The sequence below is a fragment of the Budorcas taxicolor genome, chromosome 18 (genome assembly GCF_023091745.1).
Source record: "Budorcas taxicolor isolate Tak-1 chromosome 18, Takin1.1, whole genome shotgun sequence".
Taxonomy (NCBI): Eukaryota; Metazoa; Chordata; class Mammalia; order Artiodactyla; family Bovidae; genus Budorcas; species Budorcas taxicolor.
In genome coordinates, this window is record NC_068927.1 from 36,615,521 (window position 1) to 36,638,041 (window position 22,521).

The 22,521-nt window shown below is 46.5% G+C and overlaps 2 long non-coding RNA genes across 2 annotated transcripts in view; one reads left to right on the forward strand and one right to left on the reverse strand.

Moving 5' to 3' along the window:
• The first annotated feature begins 3,153 nt into the window (after positions 1 to 3,153).
• On the forward strand, positions 3,154 to 16,321 carry LOC128063399 (uncharacterized). The gene is made up of 3 exons (XR_008200897.1): positions 3,154 to 3,382; positions 3,714 to 3,897; positions 16,224 to 16,321. It is a non-coding gene; the product is annotated as an uncharacterized LOC128063399 (long non-coding RNA).
• Positions 10,723 to 22,521, reverse strand: part of LOC128063400 (uncharacterized) — a 44,364-nt gene continuing 32,565 nt past the window's right edge. The window contains exon 3 of the long non-coding RNA XR_008200898.1: positions 10,723 to 10,820. This is a non-coding gene — a long non-coding RNA (uncharacterized LOC128063400). The remainder of the gene's footprint in view (positions 10,821 to 22,521) is intronic.

Sequence of the window (22,521 nt, forward strand, 5' to 3'; positions counted from 1 at the left end):
ATAATGTTTTTAATGATAAAATGATATGAAATATGAGGTTTGCTTCAAAATAATCTGAGATGGGGGAATAGCAGGAGGTGATATAGATGAAACAAAATTTTTAGTGGAGTTGGTAATTGTTGAAGGTGGCTGATGAGTACATAGGCTTAATTATCCTGATACTGCTACTTTTGTACATATTTCATATTTTCCATAATAAACATTTGCTGATGCCCTTTCCCACCCCATCCTCTTCCTGGCCTCAGCTCAGTTTCACCCAGCCACCCTCCTACCACTGAATTGGCTCAAAGCATGATCTGTGGGTTTCTTGTTACAGCTCTATATCTCCATTTATATCTATGTGTATCTATGACTTGTGCATCAGTATTTAAAGTTAATATTCCATTGGCTTATCAAATTTTGTAAGTTTTACAAATAATCGTTCTTTGGTTTGATCTTTCAAATTTTGTTACAATTAAGTTCCTGCCTTTCTACCATTTTCTATTTTCATAGTGTTTGTTGATCCTTACATTTGTCTTTCTTCCTGATGAACAGCGTTGCCTACACCTAGTAGTCTACAAAGGCTCCTTGGAAGCCCTTTCCATCTGCTGAATACCAACACTGCATGAGTGATTTTTCAGGTCTGGAATTGGCCAGATGTTCCCAAGACAAGGCTTTCTGGCAGAAAGACTTTTAGAAATGTGTGACATGTCCCGGATGGAGGATTTGGGAGACCTGGGGAGATACAGAGCCTGCTTCGTGAGGCTGGGGACGGACCCCAGGCATCGGGACCCTGGCTTCAAGGAGGAGGAAGGGGAGGATGTGAATGCGCTGTGCCAGATATCAAGTGTGGAGACAAAGAGGGATGCTTGAACCCTGCATGCCTCCTCTTTTTCCTCCAGGAATTTAGTCCTCAGCCCAGGGGTGCTGTTCCTGCATTATCCTGCAGGGAGCAGCAGAGCATCCACTGGCACTCCATATCCAGCTTTATCCAGATCCCCAGATCCCCAACTGGAACACTTCCCCCGCTCCCGCCCCTGAAGTATAGTTGACATGATATGTTAGTTTCTGGAGTACAGCAAAATGGGTCAGTTATACCTACATACCTTATTTTTCATATTCTTTTCCATTATGGTTCATTACCCGATATTGACTATAATTCCCTATGCTGTACAATACAATAGGACCGTGTTGTCTATCCATTCTATATATCATGGTCTGTATCTACTGGTCCCAGACTCACAATCTAACCCCTCCTGCCCCCGACTCAGCAACCACAAGTCTGCTCTCTGTGTCTGGGAGTCTGCTCCTATTCTGCAGATGCATTCATTTGTGTCATATTTTAGATTCCACATTTAAGTGATGTTTATATGGTATTGTTTTTTCTCTTTCTGACTTTCTTCATTTAGTGTGATAATCTCTAGGTCTATCCATGTAGCTGCAAATGGCATTATTTTGTTCTTTTTTACAACTGAGTAATATTTCATTCTGTATGTATGCTACATCTTTATCTCATTTTTCAGTGGACATTTAGGTTGTTTCCATGTCTTAGTTATTAGGAATCAGTTCAGTTCATTTCAGTCGCTCAGTCGTGTCCGACTCTTTGCGACCCCATGAATCGCAGCACGCCAGGCCTCCTTGTCCATCACCAACTCCCGGAGTTCACTCAGACTCACGTCCATCGAGTCAGTGATGCCATCCAGCCATCTCATCCTCTGTCGTCCCCTTCTCCTCCTGCCCCCAATCCCTCCCAGCATCAGAGTCTTTGCCAATGACTCTTCGCTTGAGGTGGCCAAAGTACTGGAGTTTCAGCTTTAGCATCATTCCTTCCAAAGAAATCCCAGGGCTGATCTCCTTCAGAATGGACTGGTTGGATCTCCTTGGAGTCCAAGGGACTCTCAAGAGTCTTCACCAACACCACAGTTCAAAAGCATCATTCTTCGGCGCTCAGCCTTCTTCACAGTCCAACTCTCACATCCACACTTGACCACTGGAAAAACCATAGCCTTGACTAGACGGACCTTTGTTGGCAAAGTAATGTTTCTGCTTTTCAATATACTATCTAGGTTGGTCATAACTTTTCTTCCAAGGAGTAAGCGTCTTTTAATTTCATGGCTGCAATCACCATCTGCAGTGATTTTGAAGCCCCCCCCCCAAAATAAAGTCTGACACTGTTTCCATTATTTCCCCATCTATTTCCCTTGAAGTGATGGGACCGGATGCCATGATCTTCGTTTTCTGAATGTTGAGTTTTAGGCCAACTTTTTCACTCTCCACTTTCACTTTCATCAAGAGGCTTTTTAGTTCCCCTTCATTTTCTGCCATAAGGGTGGTGTCATCTGCATAGCTGAGGTTATTGGTATTTCTCCCGGCAGTCTTGATTCCAGCTTGTGTTTCTTCCAGTCCAGCATTTCTCATGATGTACTCTGCATATAAGTTAAATAAGCAGGGTGACAGTATACAGCCTTGACGTACTCCTTTTCCTATTTGGAACCAGTCTGTTGTTCCATGTCCAGTTCTAACTGCTGCTTCCTGACCTGCATACAGATTTCTCAGGAGGCAGGTCAGGTGGTCTGGTATTCCCATCTCTTTCAGAATTTTCCACAGTTTATTGTGGTACCTCACTATAATTTTGATTTGCATTTCTCTTATAATTAGCAGTGTTGAGCATCTTTTCATGTGTGTGTTGGCCACCTGTATGTCTTTGGAGAGACGTATATTTAGATATTCCAGGCTGGTGTCTCTTGAGCCCTCACCTGAGGGGTGTCCCACTGTGATCAGGCGCCCTAGGTGGGAGAGTTGTGTTTGTTGCGCAGAAACCAGTGCTTGCCATTCTCCCATTCATTTGCGAACTGTTTGAGTGCATGCTTCATGACCAGCACTGTGCCAAGGCATCTAGACTTCAAGTCTAGGTCAGACACTGTGATGACCTGAAGCTCCTGATTCTGGGGTCAATCAAACTTCATGGAATTTCCTATTGCCATGAGAGTGTAGGCTGAGGTCAAGCCAGGGAGAGCAGGGCATGGTGCAGGGCCAGCTTTTGGATAGAACACCCCTTTCCTTGACTGTAAGAGGGCTCAGGCCCAGAGACACTCCTTCCCCCTCAGACCTTGCTCTAACTCCCTCTTCCTTTCCCCACACAGGCCTCCCCTTCCATGCAAATGGTGGGGTCTTAATTGGAGGCCCGCAGAACAGCTGAGCTGTGGCTGGAGTACTCAGATGAAACTTCCGAAAAAGCCCAAGGAAGACAAATAGGACCAGCCAATCTGACTCACAGCATGTGACTTGCAATTTGGACGCATGGGCCCCTCCAAGGTGGCAAAGGGCATTCTCAACTCCAGTTTCAGCCCCTTCTGAAGACATCTGCAAACCCCAGTATCCAAATATTCAGACACCCAGAGAGGTAACCAGTCCCTCCTCCTCCCTGCCAGTTCCTACTTTTCTGGGTGAAATCTTCAGTCTCTGGAGATGTTGCAGAACCCTACCTTCTGCCTCAGATTATCCCTGCCCTCAGTGTGTCCAAAGCAGTACACCAGCCCCCACACTCCCAAGAAATCTACCAAAATGGTGGAGAGCTTGTTCCGTTCCAGGTGATAAGAGGACCCCTGAGTACAGCAAAGTTTCTGGGGAGTGAAACTGAATCCCCAGCAACCCTCCTCAGTGGCATGGCACTATTGGACTAGGGAGGGGGCACTTGGGATGTCTCCTGAATTGTTTCTATTTCACCCCCATAGAATGGAGCACCCTGACTCTGTGAGGATGTTTAGTGGCTCAGCTGCAGCCCTAGGAGCAAAGGTGATTGCACAACAGGAACCGCTGGACTGTCTGGAAATGATTCTCGACCTAGCAACTGCTGTTTCTGCTCAAGACCCAGGGATCCACCTACCTGCTCACCTCTGCCACTCATGTTCTATGCAGGTAAGAGCAGAGGCTGCAGGAAATCTGGGCATAGGCAGAAAGATGTAGCCTAGGGTAATGGGCACAGAGGCATGACAGTACCTGGCTTGACAGGTTCAAAGTGAGCCCAAGATCAGCTCAAGAAAGCAGAGAGAGCTGCAGCCGCTCCCAGAGTTCCGTGGACTCACTCTTTTCTGCAATTACCTCTCCTCATCCCCTCTGCCTCCAGCTACAAAGAAGGTCTAGGAGGTATAGGTATGGGAGCTGGGAGGGGATTGAGTCCTGTTGGGGAGCAGTCCTCTGGGGCTGTTGGATGGAAAGGATAACCTTCCAGCTGAAACCAGACCCCCCAGGGCACATCTCACCCAGGCAGCAAGCCGTTGCCTGGTATGGGGGGAAGAGCTCATAGGCTGGCCCCCACGAGCAGCCCCACTGGTCACCACTTCCAAATTTTGCCTCTGTAGGCCCTGCATTAACTGTCTCCACAAAGCCCTGGGTAGGGGTCCTCCTCCCAGCTCTGGCCAAAGGCAGACATTGTGTCAGAACCTGTCATAGAGGCAAGTTTTCCTCCTGGCCTCATCCATTTAACTGCTAAGGTTTCTCTAATGTCCCATAGCAAGACTCCCATTCCATGTACTCTCAGTGGAATATGGAACTTCCCAGGTGGCACTAGTGGTAAAGAACCTGTCTGCCAGTGCAGGAGACAGAGGAAACACAGTTTTGATCCCTGGCCTGGGAAGATCCCCTGGAGAAGGGCATGGCAACCCACTCCAGTATTCTTGCCTGGAGAATTCCATGGACAGAGGAGCCTGGCGGGCTACAGTCCGTGAGGTCACAAAGAATGGGACACAACTGAAGCGACTTAGCATGCACGGAGAACATGGAACTAAACGTTATCATCCCTGTTTTACAGATCAGAAAGCTTTAAGTGACTTAGCTTTGATTACTCAGCTAAAGAAGGGCTAGCCTGCCTTTCCTTCTTTCTCTCATGGCCCAGGGTATGTTTTAGAGCTAGAGAAGAGGCCTGGTTATTCCGTGTGTGTGCTTGTGCCAGGGCAGGCTCAACCCTAAGGTGTCTCTCCACACACATCTGCTTGTGGGAACTTTCACTCCCCTACCGAACTGCCAGAAGTGCAAAGACGAAAGCAAGCCAGCCACTGCAGTGGGCTAGGTTGGCTGCCAGAGCTGTGCTGAGTGTCCTTTACTCTCAGTCACATTTCTAAGTAACTCATGAATCAAAGGAGAAATCACAAAAGAAACTAGAAATGTTTCAAATTGAATGATAATGAAAAACAGTGTATCAAAACTTATGGGAATGGACTACCCTGGCGATCCAGGGGCTAAGACTCGCTGCCCCCGAAGCAGGAGGCCTAGGTTCGATCCCTGGTCAGAGAACTAGATCCCACATGCCGCAACTAAAGATCAAAGATACTGCATGCCACAACTAAGACCTGGCACAGCCAAATAAAAAATACTAAAAATTTCTTAAAAAACTTATGGGAAGCATCTAAAGCAATGCATATTTAAGTAGATTTACTAGAAAAGAAGACTGGTTGAAAATTAATTACATAAGCTTCATCAAGTGGGGGAAAGATACTCTCAATAAACAGTGTGGGAGCAAATGTTTTACCTGTACCTTTACCTGCCTTCACAAAAATTAATTTGAGATAGATCATCAATATAATTGTGAAGGTAAAACAAATAAAGATTCTAGAAAAAAATAGAATACCTTCATAACCTTGGAGTAGGCAAAGATTTCTTAAACAGGACTAAGTACTAACCATCAAAAGCTAATAAATTCTACTTCATAAAAACTAAGAACTTCGGTCATTAATTAAAGATAATTAAGAAAGTAAAAAGATAAGCCACAAACTGGGAAAAGATCATTACAATGAATGCATATACTCAAAATATGACTCAAAGAATTCCATAGTCATTAAAGAAAAAGGACTTGAACAGACCCTTCACAATAGAGGATTTCCAAATGGCCGACAACCATATGGAAAGGTGCTCAACATCACTAGAGAAATGTAATTCATAGAGAAATCAGAATTAAAACCACAGTGAGATACTGCTATATACTGACTCAGTTCAGTTCAGTTCAGTCGCTCAGTCGTGTCCGACTCTTTGCGACCCCATGAATTGCAGCACACCAGGCCTCCCTGTCCATCACCAACTCCCGGAGTTCACTCAAACTCATGTCCATTGAGTTGGTGATGCCATCCAGCCATCTCATCCTCTGTCGTCCCCTTCTCCTCCTGTCCCTAGTCCCTCCCAGCATCAGAGTCTTTTCCAATGAGTCAACTCTTCACATGAGGTGGCCAAAGTATTGGAGTTTCAGCTTTAGCATGAGTCCTTCCATTGAACACCCAGGGCTGATCTCCTTTAGAATGGACTGGTTGGATCTCCTTGCAGTCCAAGGGACTCTTCAAGAGTTTTCTCCAACACCGCAGTTCAAAAGCATCAATTCTTTGGCACTCAGCTTTCTTCACAGTCCAACTCTCACATCCATACATGACCACTAGAAAAACCATAGCCTTGACTAGACGGACCTTTGTTGGCAAAGTAATGTCTCTGCTTTTGAATATGCTGTCTAGGTTGGTCATAACTTTCCTTCCAAGGGGTAAGCGTCTTTAAATTTCATGGCTGCAATCACCATCTGCAGTGATTTTGGAGCTCCCCAAAATAAAGTCTAACACTGTTTCCACTGTTTCCCCATCTAGTGATGGGACCAGATGCCATGATCTTAGTTTTCTGAATGTTGAGCTTTAAGCCAACCTTTCACTCTCCTCTTTCACTTTCACGAAGAGACTCTTTAGTTCCTCTTCACTTTCTGCCATAAGGGTGGTGTCATCTGCATATCTGAGGTTATTGATGTTTCTCCCGGCAATCTTGATTCCAGCTTGTGCTTCTTCCAGATTGGCTAAAATTTAAAAGATTGACAGTACCAGGCATTGGCAAGGATATGAAATAACTAGAACTGGTAAGAGGCAAATAAGAAAACTGTCATATAGCACAGAGAATATAGCCAATATTTTATAATAACTTTAAATTGAGTGTAATATATAAAAATATTGAATTACTATGTTGTACACCTGAAATGAATATAACATTGTAAATCAACTATACTTTAATTTTTAAAAATCTATTATAAGCCACTCCCTACCTGTGGGAATATAAACTTCCTGAGACAAGTACTGAATTCTTGACAAATCTGTTATTACAGGTTACAAGTTGAGTTTTCTGATCATGCAGGTAGCTACTAGGAAGGCTTAGCAGGCCATGCATGGGTACTAATTCTCCTAGCCAGTATTGCTTGTCAGTGTTAAATACTACTATGTACATGTATATGTGTACAGGATACCATTAGAATTCACTGTATGTGCAACCTTTCAGTTAATACAGTTTGGTTAGCAGCGATCTTAATAACTTAATTCAAAAGGAATCAACATGATCACTGTTTTTTGTGTATGTGAATGCGCTCAGTGGTGTCTAACTCTTTGCGACCCCATGGACTATATCCCACCAGGCCGCTCTGTCCTTGGAACTTTCCAGGCAAGAATATTAGAGTGGGTTGCCATGCCCTCCTCCAGGGGATCTTCCCGAACCAGGGATCAAACCTGCCTCTCTTGTGTCTCCTGCATTGGCAGGCAGATTCTTTACCACTGAACCACCTGGGAAGCTCCAGTATCACTGTTGGGGAACCATAACTCCCAACACCAAACTTTCTCAACTGTTCTATTTAAAAATCTCAGAGGGAGAGGATACTGAACATGCTTTTATTTAATCAGGATTAATGAAATTACACCTTTTAATTAAGCTAAATTGGTAGTTTAAAATTCTATATTAAATTTGTTAACCATAAACTATATTGTGAAATAGAGTCATATTTTGTTTCATATTTAATGGCATTTGTTTGACATAATAGGATTTAATATTTGTAAGGTCTGATATGAATTACTTTTCTGCCTGCACCCTTTAGAAAAAATTGTGAAAGCCACAATATCAGTAATCTCCATAAGGTTCACTTCAGTTCAGTTCAGTCTCTCAGTCGTGTCTGACTCTTTGTGACCTCATGGACTGCAGCAAGCCAGGCTTCCTTGTCCATCACCAACTCCTGGAGTTTACTCAAACTCATGTCCATCGAGTTGGTGATGCCATCCAACCATCTCATCCTCTGTTGTTCCCTTCTCCTCCTGCCTTCAATCTTGCCCAGTATCAGGATCTTTTCCAAGGAGTCGGTTCTTCATATCAGGTGACCAAAGTATTGGACCTTCAACTTCTGCATCAGTCCTTCCAATGAATATTCAGGACTGATTTCCTTTAGAATGGACTGGATGGATCTCCTTGCAGTCCAAGGGACTCTCAAGAGTCTTCCCCAACACCACAGTTCAAAAACATCAGTTCTTTGGCACTCAGCTTTCTTCACGGTCCAGCTGTCACATCCATCCATGACTACTGGAAAAAACATAGCTTTGACTAGATGGACCTTTGTTGGCAAAGTAATATCTCTGCTTTTTAATATGCTATCTAGATTGGTCATAGCTTTTCTTCCAAGGAGCAAGTGTCTGTTAATTTCATGACTGCAGTCACCATCTGCAGTGATTTTGGAGCCCGAAAAAGTAGTCTCTCACTGTTTGCATTATTTCCCCATCTATTTGCCATGAAATGATGGGACCAGATGCCATGATCTTAGTTTTTTGAATGTTGAGTTTTAAGCCACCTTTTTCACTCTCCTCTTTGACTTTCATCAAGAGGCTCTTTAGTTCTTCTTTGCTTTCTGCTGTAAAGGTGGTGTCATCTGTGTATCTGAGGTTACTGATATTTCTCCTGGCAATATTGATTTCAGCTTGTGCTTGATCCAGCCTGGCATTTCTCATGATGTACTCTGCATATAAGTTAAATAAGCAGGGTGACAGTATACAGCCTTGATGTACTTGTTTCCCTATTTGGAACCAGTCTGTTCCATGTCCAGTTCCAAACTGGAACCATGTTTGGTTGCTTCTTGACCTGCATACAGATTTCTCAGGAGGCAGGTCAGGTGGTCTGGTATTCCCATCTCTTGAAGAATTTTCCAGTTTGTTGTGATCCACACCATCAAAGGCTTTGGTGTAGTCGATAAAGCAGAAATAGATGTTTTTCTGAAACTCTCTTGGTTTCTCAAGATCCAACAGATGTTCGCAATTTGATCTCTGGTTCCTCTGCCTTTTCTAAATCCAGCTTGAACATCTGGAAGTTCACAGTTCATGTACTGTTGAAGCCTGGCTTGGAGAATTTTGAGCATTACTTTGCTAGCATGTGAGATAAGGGCAATTGTGCAATAGTTTGAACATTCTTTGGCATTGCCTTTCTTTGGGATGGGAATGAAAACTGACCTTTTCCAGTCCTGTGGCCACTGCTGAATTTTCCAAATTTGCTGGCATATTGAGTGCAGCACTTTCACAGCAATATCTTTTAAGATTTGAAATAGCTCAATTGGAATTCCATCACCTCCACTAGCTTTGTTTGTAGTGATGCTTCCTAAGGCTCACTTGACTTCGCATTCCAGGATGTGGCTCTGGGTGAGTGATCACACCATCGTGGTTATCTGGATCATGAAGAACTTTTTTGTATAGTTCTTCTGTGTATTCTTGCCACCTCTTCTTAATATCTTCTGCCTCTGTTTAGTCCACACCATTTCTGTCCTTACCTCCGTAAGGTTATCTTCACTTAATGCTGGGCAGAGAACATGAAAAAAGAAAACTGTGGTGTTTACTACAGCTGACCTTCCACCTAGCAAGTTTACTGCTTGATACACGCCCAAGAGAAATCAGTGTAATGTTTACTAGAAGATATGTATATACAGTGTTCTTAGCAACTTTATTCACAATAGATTAAAAACAAAGAACAATCCAAATATCCATCAACAGGAAAATGGATAAATAATGGTCTGTTCATACATCTGAAAACTACACAGCAATAAAAGTGAATGAACTGGTGTACACAACACAGAGGAATCTCACATACATAAGGCTGAATGAAAGGTGTCAGCCACAGAAGAGTGAATATGGTATGATTCTACTTACAGTCATTCAAAGCCATAAACCATAATAAATGGTGATATGGCTCCATAGTGGTTAACTTGGGGCATTTTGGACGGAGCGAGGGAAACTAGGAAGACTTCCACAGTGCTGGAAATGTTTTCTGTCTGGGTGGTAGTCACATGGGTTTCCTTTTCACTGTGGGTTCTTCCCACACTTTGGACTTTCACATGATTCTTACTCATACTTGAACCTCTCTCATTGCACCTCTCCTCAAAGCAGCTTGTGTTGTTTGAGAAGTTCTTCACACCTTAGACCAAATATCACCCCATGGAGGTGGTAGCAGTGGGTGCCAGGAGAAAAAGGGTACCTAGTGTGTGGGTCAGTGCTGAAAACTGTTTCCCCAGCTTGTCCTTATGTGTGTTTGTCTTATCTCTTGTGACACTTGTTTTCTTCCCTGTCCCTGGGGAAATCTTCAAGTTATAGACTTGTAGGATTTGCAGATTTTACAGTGTGGTTCTACTTCTAGTTTTGTCTATAGCTTATTTCTCCTGGGGAAAAGATAATAATTTCCTAAAATCTATACGAATGTGAAGAAAAGCAGTATTTTCCTGGTTATCACTGATTTTTTTTTATAGTATAGAAAAAAAATGATATCAATGAGATGACAGGAGTTGTAATGAACAGAAAGCTTGGTTCAAACTGTCTTAAGTTATAAACATAATGTATTGGCTTATGTAATTGAACACTCCAGAAATGGAGCTGGTTTCAGTTGAATGTTGACACAGTGCCTTTTGATGATTTTTTTTAATGGGTCATTTTATTTATTTATTTGGCTTCACGAGGTCTTAGTTCTGGCATGCAGAATCTTCAGTCTTTATTGCAGCATGTGGGATCTTATTTGCAGTATGTGAACTCTGCATCCTGAAAGGAAGAAGGTAAAGAGTAACCTCAGTACAGCTTTTGCAGTTGTTTATCACAGGAATGCTAATGGGCCCTGGAGTTTCCAGCTTCACAACCCCCGGCCTCCTCTGAGGCATACCCTCAGCTTCCTGCCTCCAGCCTCGAGGGGCTCAGCTCATGCCTGCCCTTCAGTTTTCTTCTTCCTGGAAACTAAGGCCTCTCAGTGACCTCAGCTAGGGCCTGCTTCCTGGGGTTAGCAAGGGGAACTGCTGGCTCTCGGGGCCTTCCCCTTGTCCAGGGGAGACGGGAAGAGGGCCTGAGGATTCTCTATTGGGTGGGAGTCAGCCTCCCCAGGCCATCACTGCTCTTCAGAAAGGTTAAGCCAACTTGCGCCGCTGCCTGGACACCATGCTTGGGTAGGTGGGGTGTGGAGCGCAGCACCTTCTATCTTGTGAGCTACATCATCATCCAATTTCAGTATCATAAATAGCACAGCAACCTCATCTTATGAGCCCCCTGATATGATGCAGTAATCGTCACACTAGTATTCTTACCAGCATGGTTTACCACGAATCTGATCTTGAGGAAGCAATCAGTTAAATCCAGAATACTATATCCAGTGCTAAAGCTGGCTTCGACTCTTACAAAAAGTAATCAGACAAAAAGGCCAAGTGTAGGGCAGAGAATACTCTTCTATATTAAAAGAGACTAAAGAGACTTCACCACCAAATATGTAAACCTTGCCTCCTGAACTGAAATAAAAATGCTACAAGGGACATTCTTGAGACCAGTGACTGAATGGCTGTTGATTTCCTTGAATGTAATGGTGGTGCTCTGTTAGCCTCAACATTTTGGGGCCAAATAATTCTCTCTTCTGGGAGTTTAGCAGCATTTCTGGTCCCTGGCCACTAGGTGTCAGGAGCACCAAACCCGTTCAGGTGCAACAGGCTGAAAAGTCAGAGATGTTTTAGGATTAGCTAGGAATAAAATTTCCCCAGGTGGTGCAGTGGTGAACAATCTAGCTGCCAGTGCAGAAGACTTGGGTTCCATCCCTGGGTTGGGAAGATTTCGGAGGAGGAAATGGCAGCCTACTCCAGTGTCCTTGCCTGGGAAATTCCATGGACAGAGGAACCTGGCGGGCCTACATTTCATGGGGTCACAAAGATCAGACACAGCTGAGCACACAGGCATGAAGGTTGCCTCTCATCATGAGAAATACTTTAAGATGGTTAAATGGGGAATTTTAAGTTACGTGAATTTTTTTCTTAGTTAAAAAAAATGTAAATCAAAAAATGCCTCTGGTCCAGTGGTTAAGACTCTATGCTCCCAGTGCAGGGGGCACAGGTTCAGTCCCTGGTTGGGGGACTAAGATCCCACATCCCACATGCCTCCTGGTACAGCCAACAGCCAAAAGAAAGGTCTCCATTTGACTTTGTCAGCTATCCCCTGGGGGACAGAATCACCCCTGGCTGAAACCACTGGTGCAGAGAGTACACTGCTGGAGGGGGCGGGGGTGGGGCAGGAGGGAATGCAGGCCAAAGGACTGGGTAGGGAAATACCTTATTTGTAACTAACTTTCAAATTGCAAATGCAGTAAAATGTTAACCATTGGCGACACTAGGTGACAGGTGTATGTGTTGTTCATTTGACTATTCTGTCAACTTTCTATAGACTGATTTAAAAAAAAAGAAAAGAATTCAACTTGAAATTTTTTGTTTACAACATCCCAAGGGAGCCCTGACAGGTGTCAGCTGCACAGCTTTCTTTCAGGTCCCGTTCTTACGAGTGCCTGCATTGGGTGAGCTGCTTCATGTTCTTCATCCTCCAAGGGAGGACTCTTTCCTTATCTCTCTCACTGCCTTGCTCGCTCCCTCCACCTTTCCTGCTCTATCTCACTCCCAGATTCGTTGAACACACTGACCTGTCTGTGCTGCACACTCACCCATGGAAGGAATAGTATCCTGTGACCCGTTACACACTCAGCCCGGTGCTGAGGCTGGGCTCTGTCAGTTCCTTGGTAGTGAGTGTTCTCTCCTGCGGTCACTTTAAAACACAGTCATGAAATTCTTTAGTATTGTTCCATCTAGAGATGGGGGTCTATGACCCGTCTCCTTGAATATGGACTCCACAGCTGCTTAACCAATAGAATATGGTGGAAATGACACTGTATTAGTTTCCAGATCTAGACCTTAGAAAACTAGCATCTGCCCTTTCCTGTCTCCTCTGAGATGTTGCTGCTGGAACCCAGCTGCCGTGCTGTAAGGAAACCCAGGCCACCCCATGGAGAGGCACATGTGGAGGGGAGCAGCATAGAGCGCGCACGTGAAGGCCCTGTGAGGGAGTCCTCGTGGACATGGATCCTCCTGCCCCAGCTGTGTGCGTGTTGGGAGGAGGGGGTGCAGGACGCAGAGATGAACTGTCCCCACTGAGTTCGGCTCATTTTGTAGATTCATGAGCAAACTACATGCTTGCGGTGTTTTGAAGTTACTAATGTCAGGAGTGGTTTGTTTGCAGTGATAGGTAACTAATGCATCCCCTACTGGGGGTGGAGGGGGCAGAAGGGGCCAGCTCGCTCTCCCCACAGCTGGGTCCTAGATCAGTGCTTGTTCCTTCAACAAGTACCTATTGAGTGGCCACCAAGTACTGGACACTGTACCAGAGGGTGAGGAGTTAGCAGTGAATGAGGTGGGCCTCATACCAGGCCACCTACCCTGCCTGGTGGGCACAGCTCAGGCACAGAAATGAGACGACTGTAGGCTCAGCCTGAGAAAGGGGGAGGGAGAACTGTCTGTCGGGGTGAGGGGGTGGCGGGTATGTTATTTTTAAGCTGAGACCTGACTCTGGAAAAGGAGTCACCCATGCAGAGAAGCAGAGAAAGGGCAGATGGAGTACCATGTACCTGTTCTGGCTAAGGTCGCCAGATGTGGCAAATAAATAAAAATTTAACATCCAGTTAAATTTGAATTTCATATAAACAGCGAATCGTTTTTTAGTGTATATATACGTGTGTGCGCACCCCATGCAATATTGGGGACATTCTGAAAAGTTGTTAATTATTTATTTGAAATTCAGGTTTAACTGGGAGTCCTGTATTTTATCTGGCAACCGTAGTTCTAGGCTAAAAGGAGAGGAGGAAAAAAAACGCTCCTGATTTCAAGGGACAGTTCCGAAAGCCGGATGTAGCACACCGGCAAACAGCACCCAGAGGCATGAGAGAGAAAGGTGAGTAGGAGCAAAGTCACGAAAGCTCAGCCTGCTGAGGTCCGTTGTGAGTTGCTCCCTGAAGCAGCAGGGAGCGGTGGGAGGGTTTAGCGCAGGGGAGACACAGTGGGCTTGCAGGCTGCTGTGTGAGGGGTGGGAGCCTGTAGCGGGAAACCAAGAGAAGGGGTCTCTTGCCCCGCAGCCCCTCCTCTGCGTTGCTGCCATGAAGCCATGAGCACTGGGGGACGAGTCTCCCCACTTTATTTTTTTTTTCCTACAATGTGTTTTGAGCCATAAATTTCCCTTAACCACTGCCCCAGGATATTCCACAAGTTTTGATATGTTTAGGTTTTATATCGCTTCATTCAGCATATTTTCTAATTTCCCTTAATATGCCTCTGATCTATGGATTCTTTATGTGTGTTGTATGATTTCCAAGTATTTGAGATTTTTCCATGTATCTCATTGTCATTTATTTTCATTCCCTTCCACTGTGGGCAGAGGACATACTTGGCACATTCTTTGAATTTTATCAGTATGGTTTGGTGGGTGAACATATGGTCTATCATGGTGAAGGTAGCACGTTTGCTGGAAAAGAAAGTGACTGCTGCAGCTGTTGAGTTTCGTGCTTGTAAATGTCACTTCCAGTCAGGGTGGTTGACAATGTTCTTCTGCTCTTCTATGTGTTTCCTTATTATTTAGTCCAGAGCTATTCTGTGCTTTGATGGCGGGGGTTGTAGAAAGCTTCAATGATTGTTATAGTTTAGCCTAGTCCTTCCTTGTTTTGGTCAGTTTTTTTCTTCGAATGTTTCGAAGCTCTGTTGCTGCACACACATGCATGTATGATTTTTATGATTGTATCCATAGGGAGTTCCCTGTGTAGCTTGGGTAACACTTACCCCCTTAAAGTCCACCGTGTCTGATAGCATTACCACCACCACAGCTTTCCTAGGCTCACTGCCAGCTTAGCATATCTTTATCCATTCTTAACTTTCACCTGATTTGTGTCTTTGTATATAAAGTGAGTATTATAGACAGCATATATTAATAGTTGGGTCTTTTCTGTTCACTGGAGGAGCTCTGCCCTTTAATTGGTATTTTAGTACATTTACATCTAATCATTACACACTTTATTGATATGGTTGACTTAGTTCCAGGATTTTACTACTTGCTTTCTGGTTTTCCTCTGTTTTTATGCCTCTGTTCCTGTTTGGATTGTGGAGGAAGAATATACCATTTTTGGCACTCTATTCCAATCATTTATCAGGTGATGTGCTAATTTTGTGTGATTTTTTTAAATTTATGTATTTATTTACTTTTAAACATTTATTTATTTGACTGTGCCAGGTCTTAGTTGTGGCATGTGGTATCTAGTTCCCTGACCTGGGATCAAAGCTGGGTCCTCTGCATTGAGAGCATAGAGTCTTAGCCACTAGTCCACCAGAGAAGTCCCTTTGAGTGATTTTTAGAACTGGAACGAACTCTGCAGCAGGTCCAAGGCTACAGTATGAGCAGTCCTGCCACTTCGTCAAACAATCCGGTAGAGTCCATTGAAGAGGAAGATGCTGTAGGGAGCCTTGGGCAAGCCCCAGCAGCATTAGAAGAGTAATTGCTGACCTTGGAATTGACTGAGTTCACAACTGTGGGTGGTCATGTGACCATGTGGCTAGAATGGCCTGTCATGAACCGGGTGCTGGCAGACCCACAGAATCATTAGGTTGCTCAGGCCAGGCATCCAGTCCATCATTATTTAGATGTTGTATATCCCAGATCAAGCTTAGGCAGATCCAAATAGTATAACTGATCTCTATAAACAGATGGCTCAAACACCAGTGTTGCCTATGCCCTGCTGCCTCTTGCATCATCCCACACCCATGCATTATATGGGGTGTCCAGAAAATGGCTAATAGAAGGGGAGAAGCCCCAAACTTGGTTCAAGGACACATTATCTTGGTATGAAGGAGACAAACTGAAAATGAACTGCTCTTCCATTATACCCCCAAGCTGTGAGAGGAAGTGTCCCTGGTGGAGAAAATTTTGAGCAGTGCACATAGCCAGAGGTGAAAGCAAGAGCTGCTTCATGGGCCTGAGAGCTGTTTTGTCACAGCCTGCTTGAAAGGGTCCCACAGTTGTTTAATGCTCTGCTATCGCCATCTTGAAATTCATAATTGTTCTGAGCAATGTGCTCTGCACTTTTATTTTGCCCTGAATCCCACAAAATAGGTCCTGGGTGAAAGGTTCCAAGACAAGCGCAGAACAGAGGACCCATAGAAGATAAGACTGCCTGGATCTGTATGTACCATGATACCCGTGTGTGTGTGTGTGTATGCACAGCAGAATGCTACTTGTTAGGTCCTCAAAAATGGTGACTGTTGTTACCCTCTGTTGTTGATGATGACTATGATGAAGATGATAAGAGTTATTGGACTCCTCCAGCATTGTTCTTCAGACTTCATTTAAGCCTGATTAATTTACTATCCATGAGCCATCCCTCTGTTTTGCTTCACTGAAATGAAAACAGTGAAAAAATGCAAAGCATTTTTTATTCAAGCGGTGCCTTTGACCCTCAGGAACTTAACACGAACACATACCTAGGCTTTCAAACACCCACTAAGGTTTTTACACACTCTTCATTTAACCCGCATCCAAACAGTTGCATCAACAGTCCCTAAAATCCCATCCCACCCCCCACCCTGCTGCCACAGAGTCTCTCAGAATTCACATAGACAGGCACCCACATATCCCCAGGTCATCTGGGTGAGTGTGGGTGATTTCTGTACGATTCCGGCAGTTCAGTCTGAAAATTCCTGCCAGGGACAGCTGATGAGCAACCCTATCATTTTTATTTGAAAATTTCTATCACAAATTAGAAATTATGCCTGTGTATGATTTCTAGTGCCTAAGAAAGATGAGAAGGCTTGGCATCTTGAAAGGGCACTAGATATATTTCTGTAGTTTTTTAGATTTCCAGGGAGAGCCAGAGGTTGTGATTATGTGAAAGCTTAGCAAGGAAACAGAGGTGATTCTGTGCCGTTGTGGAGTTTAGGGATCCGAAAACTCTGAAAACGCCTTAAGGTGAGCCACTGGGGATACAAGGGCCCTGGTTTAAGGAGGGCTGCCTGTGTCAAGGGGAAAACCAGCAATTCCACCACCACTCATGATACAACATATCTGGGGGTTTAGAGTTTAAAAGCCAGGGCCAAGAGAGGGTGGGCAGAAAGGACAGTGTCACCTGCTCCTTTCACATTTCCTACAAGAAAGAAAGCCCGGTGGAGACTCCGGGCTCAGTAAATGAGTCACTGGCTTTATAAGCCAAGAGAGATGGAAGACAGACTCCAGGAAACAAGCAAGGAGGAGGCTTGGAGAAGGTTTTCAGCTTCAGTATGAAGCTGTCAAGTCCCTATGCTCTTGTGGGAACTGGAGAAAAACAACAGTGAGACAGTGAGAAAGACTAGAGAAATAGCAAGGGACCAGACAGGGCTCAAATGAGAGCCTGTGCATTGGGGCAGTTTAGAATGACTGATGAAAGGAACTGGGCAAATTATCCAGGCAGCTTTAGAGAGGGAGAAAATCCCCCAGTGTTTCAAGGCCCCGCAGCCAGTCCTAATCCAACAACTCACAGCCACTGAGCAAGTCATCGCACTTGTGCCAGGCGACAGGAGGAAGATTCAAAGTGTGAGCCACTGTGCCGAGCCTCGAAGGCTTCTTGACACCTAGGATAGGACTGTTCAGACACATTGAAGGTCAGGCTAAATTTCAGGCAGAGGCCTGGATCGGAGAGAGCAGGACTCCTTGGAAGAAATGAATGGAGAGCAGTTTGGAGAACAGAAGCACAAGAAAAGACTGGATGGATCCTTTCTCTTTTCTCATTTTGCATAATTTGTTTGCTTAGCCAATTTAGGGAGGTACATCTCCTAAGTGCCAAGCAGTATATTTGACACTTTGTTTATTTTCTGAGAGATTCAATTTGCCAGTGTTTACTGAGCTCCCTGAGGAAGTGAGCTGGGCCCAGGCACGGAGCAGGCAGAGGGCACAGCAAGAGCGAAGGCCCAGAGATGGAACCCACAGAAAAGTCTCAGGGAAGAGTCAGGAGTCCCTAGGGGGCCAGAGTGGGATGAGAGAGCTGAGGCCTTAGGGAAGACTGAGCTGATCTTCAGACTCCAGCCTGGTGGGGAGCCGGATGAGTCCTGGAGAGATTCTGGCCCCAAGAAGCCGAGGCCAGGTGGGGGAGGTCCTCCTCAGCACATTCTCTTCCATGTGACTCTGGGGATATTAATAATTAACCCAGGGGCCCACACAGCTGCCACCACTGCCCTCAGGCCCTCCCTGTATGACATCCAGGCCACACTCCCGCTGCACAGCTCTGTGGGAGAAAGATGTCTTATTAGACACTTTTATCAGATGTGCTGGCCTGGAGTCCCCCTCACACCAGTCTGCCTCCTGAGATAGCCTCTGCCAGCTCTCTGGGCTTCCAAAGAGCCTGGGCTGATGGCCGCCTTCCCCCCAGACCAGAGACTTGCCAACTCTCTGCTGGTCAGAGTCCTTTGGCCCCTCCAGAATCCTGACTCAATTCAACAATGACATCTCGAGTAGCAGGGCAGTCCTGGGAGAGAAGGTAAGCATCTTGGTTCCCATCCCAGCCTGGCCACAGATTCACTGGCCTCAGGCCTGGCCTTGCTCTCGCTGCAGCTTGATGACTTTGGAGATCTAGGGCCTCTGAGTGTGGGAACTGGGCAGAGTCTGGTGACCTGATCTAGAACCAGCCTTGGTGTCAGATCCCTGGAGAGGAGCATGTGGCCCTTTGGGAAGAGGAAGCAGACAAGGGCTGTGGCGGGAGAAGCACAGGGCATTGTGAGACCAAAGAAGAGGTTGCTGACCTGTCTTGGGATCCAGAGGAAGTAGTGTCTGAGCTGAGACCTGAGGGGTGGACAGGAGGCACCAGGTGAAGGAAAGAGAAAAAAGATGCTAGAACAGCTTGTGCAAGGACACAGGGACATAGGAAAGCAGGATGTATTCAGGGAACAAAGAAGTTCAGTTTGGCTGGAGCTGGGACCTCATGGGGAGGAACTGGCCAGAGAGTAAGGCCCAGCAGGGAAGCGAGAAGGGACAGGGTCTGATAATGCCGGAGCCATCCAGCGGCTCTGTGGGGAATGGACCAGGCTGGGTGAAACCAAGGAAAGGACTGCAGGTGGTGCCTTGGCCAAGGGGCAGGGAGGATGGGGCAGACCTAATGGCTGAAGAGGTGTCAGAGGAAAGCCCCCCCCCCCCCCAAGACTGATCCGAGAACCTGGGAGGGAGAGCAGTTCTGAGGAGAAGAGATGGGGTCAACTTTACACAGTGAGTTTGGGATGCCCAAGGGTCATCTTCAGTGGGGAAACAGCACAAGAGATGGGGAGCCAAGGCTCAAGGCATCACTGTGGAACAGAAACAAAGGCCTGGACATTGTCAGGATGGGCTGGGGAAAAGAATCAAGGATGAGGGGAGGGGGCCCGGCACCCTGTGAAGCCCATCGTGGGGCATCAGAGCAGCAGCTAGCAACCCAAGAGGAGCAGTCACAGCAGCCAGAGAAGTTTCAGAAGAGGGGGGTGGATCATCCATGCTCAGCACCGGTCAAGTCAAAGGCAGAGAGGACTGAGACCTTTCTACAAAGAGGCTCAAGCAGTGAAAGGGGGTTTAATGGTGGTAGTGGGCTTCCCAGTGACCATGATATGTAATCAGGTCTGAGTGTGAGCAGGACCGCTGCATAGGGCTGAAGAACTTGTGCACTGCACACTCCAGTGCGCGCACCTTTCCCCAAAAATGTAACTTGGGGTAAGTGGGCACCCCCTGGAGTTTGGTGGTGTTTTGTGAAGCCTGTTTGTTACTGCAGTGTGGAGACTTCCCACATGGTGGCGCCAAAGACCAACACCGTATGTCTTGGGCTTGGCTTGAGCAGGGCAGGGGGTCGGTTTGATGAAGATGGTTGGCCTCCAGATTGTCATCCCACGTGTGATGGGTATTACCTTGGGTATTGCCGGATGCCCAGTGGCTAGGACCTTGCCCACCTCGATGCCCTCCAAATCTCTGTCAGAACAGTTCTAGCAGTAGGAACTCAGAAATAAACTACGCCCCCCACACTTTAGCCTTTGCCAGGGAGGCTGGCCTGAAAGGGTCCCAGGGGAGCAACTCATCCCATGATCTGGGAGAGGCATGGTCATCTCTCGCACTTGTCCCTTAGGAGAAGGGAGTCTCAGGAAGGAAGGAAGAGTGCTTTGCCCAGCCTGAGGGACACAGTCACCCCACCCCACCAAGGCCCTGCTCACAGGTCCCCTTGGAGGCCAAAGCTGGCTCAGCAGGAACAGTGGCAGAGATAGCCCCGCCTGGGAGAGAGAACCCAGGGAAGTCGCCTAATGTGCCTGGGGTAGAAGCTTACCCCACCTGTGTAGTGGCGGGCCTGGAAATGCCTGAATGCATGGCCTAAGCGGCCATGGCATCTTTGAAAACGATGACATGTTTATTGCAAACCATTCTTTGAATAAGTAAATACAAAGAAGAAAATAAAGCCGGGTGAAATTATGCCCAGAGATGATGGCCACTGCTGGCATGAAAACTGGACCTCTCCACATCATTGAAAAATACCATCATCCACCCATCACCCAGACCCAAAACTCTGGCATGGTCTAGAATGCTGGCCTCTCTAGACCTCACATCCCATCAGCCCCCAGCCCTCCATTCTACCTCCTGAGCCTCTCTTAAATGTCTCTATCTCTACTGCCCCCATTCTGGCTCAGGCCACCGTGACTTTAGCAGGGAGATGATAGCAGCCACCTTGCTGCCTCTACCTGTCCCCCCTGAGCACTGCCTGAGCAACCTTTGCACACCAAAGGCACGACCACAGAATTCCCCAGCTTAAAGCCCAGGCTATCTATCACCCTCCATACTCTTTAGCTAGTGCCCAAAGCCCGTCACCAGGTGCCCACATCCCCCAACACATACACAATTCTCCCACCACACTTTCTGCTTCTTGCCAGCAAAGGAGGCTGCTCCTCCCTACTGCACCTTGAACTCTGCTGTGCTCTCTCCCCAGACACTCCTCTGAAGACCTGCCCATTCTCCTACATAGACTAATGTGCACACAGACACAGTCACAATCACGCACATCGGTGACATAAGAGTTGTAGAGACTCAGGGATGATCTGTCCTCATTGACAGCCCCTGAGCTCAGGAACTGGGGGCCCTGACCTCTGTCCCCTTACTTCTGGTACCCCTGGGGCTAAGCATATACCGGGTTCCACGAAAGCTTCCTGAGTGAGTATCTGGTGAATGAATGAATGAATGAACGTGTACTGAGGTGTGTGACCACAGGCACCTTGGGGGGCAAACTTTTTATTCTGTCCCCTCACAGCCATGGTGGGGGTGGGGCAGGGTGAGGGAAGCTTCCATTTTTCTGGGTTTTGGGACTTGAACTGCATTACTTTCAAAAGTGGAACTAGCTGTGCCATATGTGAGGAACCGGGATTCACCATGGTTCTCACCACCCTCTGTGATCTATTAGAGGGATTTTTTTCTCAGAGCAGAGCCCATCCTTCTGAGTGAAGATGATGATTCGGGGCTCTGCCCTAGCTCCCAGCCAGCGCCAGGAGAGCACCATTCAGGGAATGAGCCCAACTCAGAGCCGAACAGATTAGGATTCAGTGAGCTGAGCTGAAGCTCAAACTCCACCCCTTCCTCTGACCACAGAAAGAGGCCTCTGTGAAATGGGTTTCAGCTGAGGCCTTCCTCCCCTGGTTCACTGGTTACTGGAAAGAGGCCTCTAGCACCCCCTGATTCTCAGATGCTGTCCCTCCCTCAGGACCCCTGAACAGAATGGCGGAGGGCCAGGTGAAGCCTCGGGGGTCCTGTCTGCTGGAGGTCCCCCATCCATCCCTGGCCTTGGTGGGAAAAGGGCGGGGAACCAGGACTGGTCATGGACAAGGACAATAGGTGGTGATGGGTCCTCAGAAGGGGTGAGTGGGAAGCCAGAGGACACGGGTTTCTGGGAGGAGGTGACGTTTGAGCTGTTTTTCAAGTGAATAAGGGAGAGGAGCATCCACGGAGAAGGGAAGCTGGGAGAGGAGGCCAAGGCCAGAGAGGAGGGAGCATGTCCAGGGAGTCTCAGGAAGGCTGATGTGATGGAAACAGAGCAGGAAGGGCTGGCAGGACAGGTGGGAGATGAGGTCATCTAGGCCACATCTCTTGTGTCTTGGAGGCTCCACCACAGTCTGGATTTACCCTGAGGACATTGGGGAACCAATATGACCTGACTTATGATTTAAAAGATTATTCAAGGAAATTCCTTGGCAGTGCAGTGGTTAGGACTCCATGCTTCCACTTCAGGGGGCCTGGGTTTGATCCCTGGTTGGAGAACTAAGATCCCATAAGTAGCACGGCACAGCCAAAAAAAAAAAAATCACTCGAGTTGTTAGGTACAAAGGAGGAGGCAGGTAGGCCAGAAAAGGGCACACACAGAAATGTGGCCAGACACTGGACAGAGACTGACTGA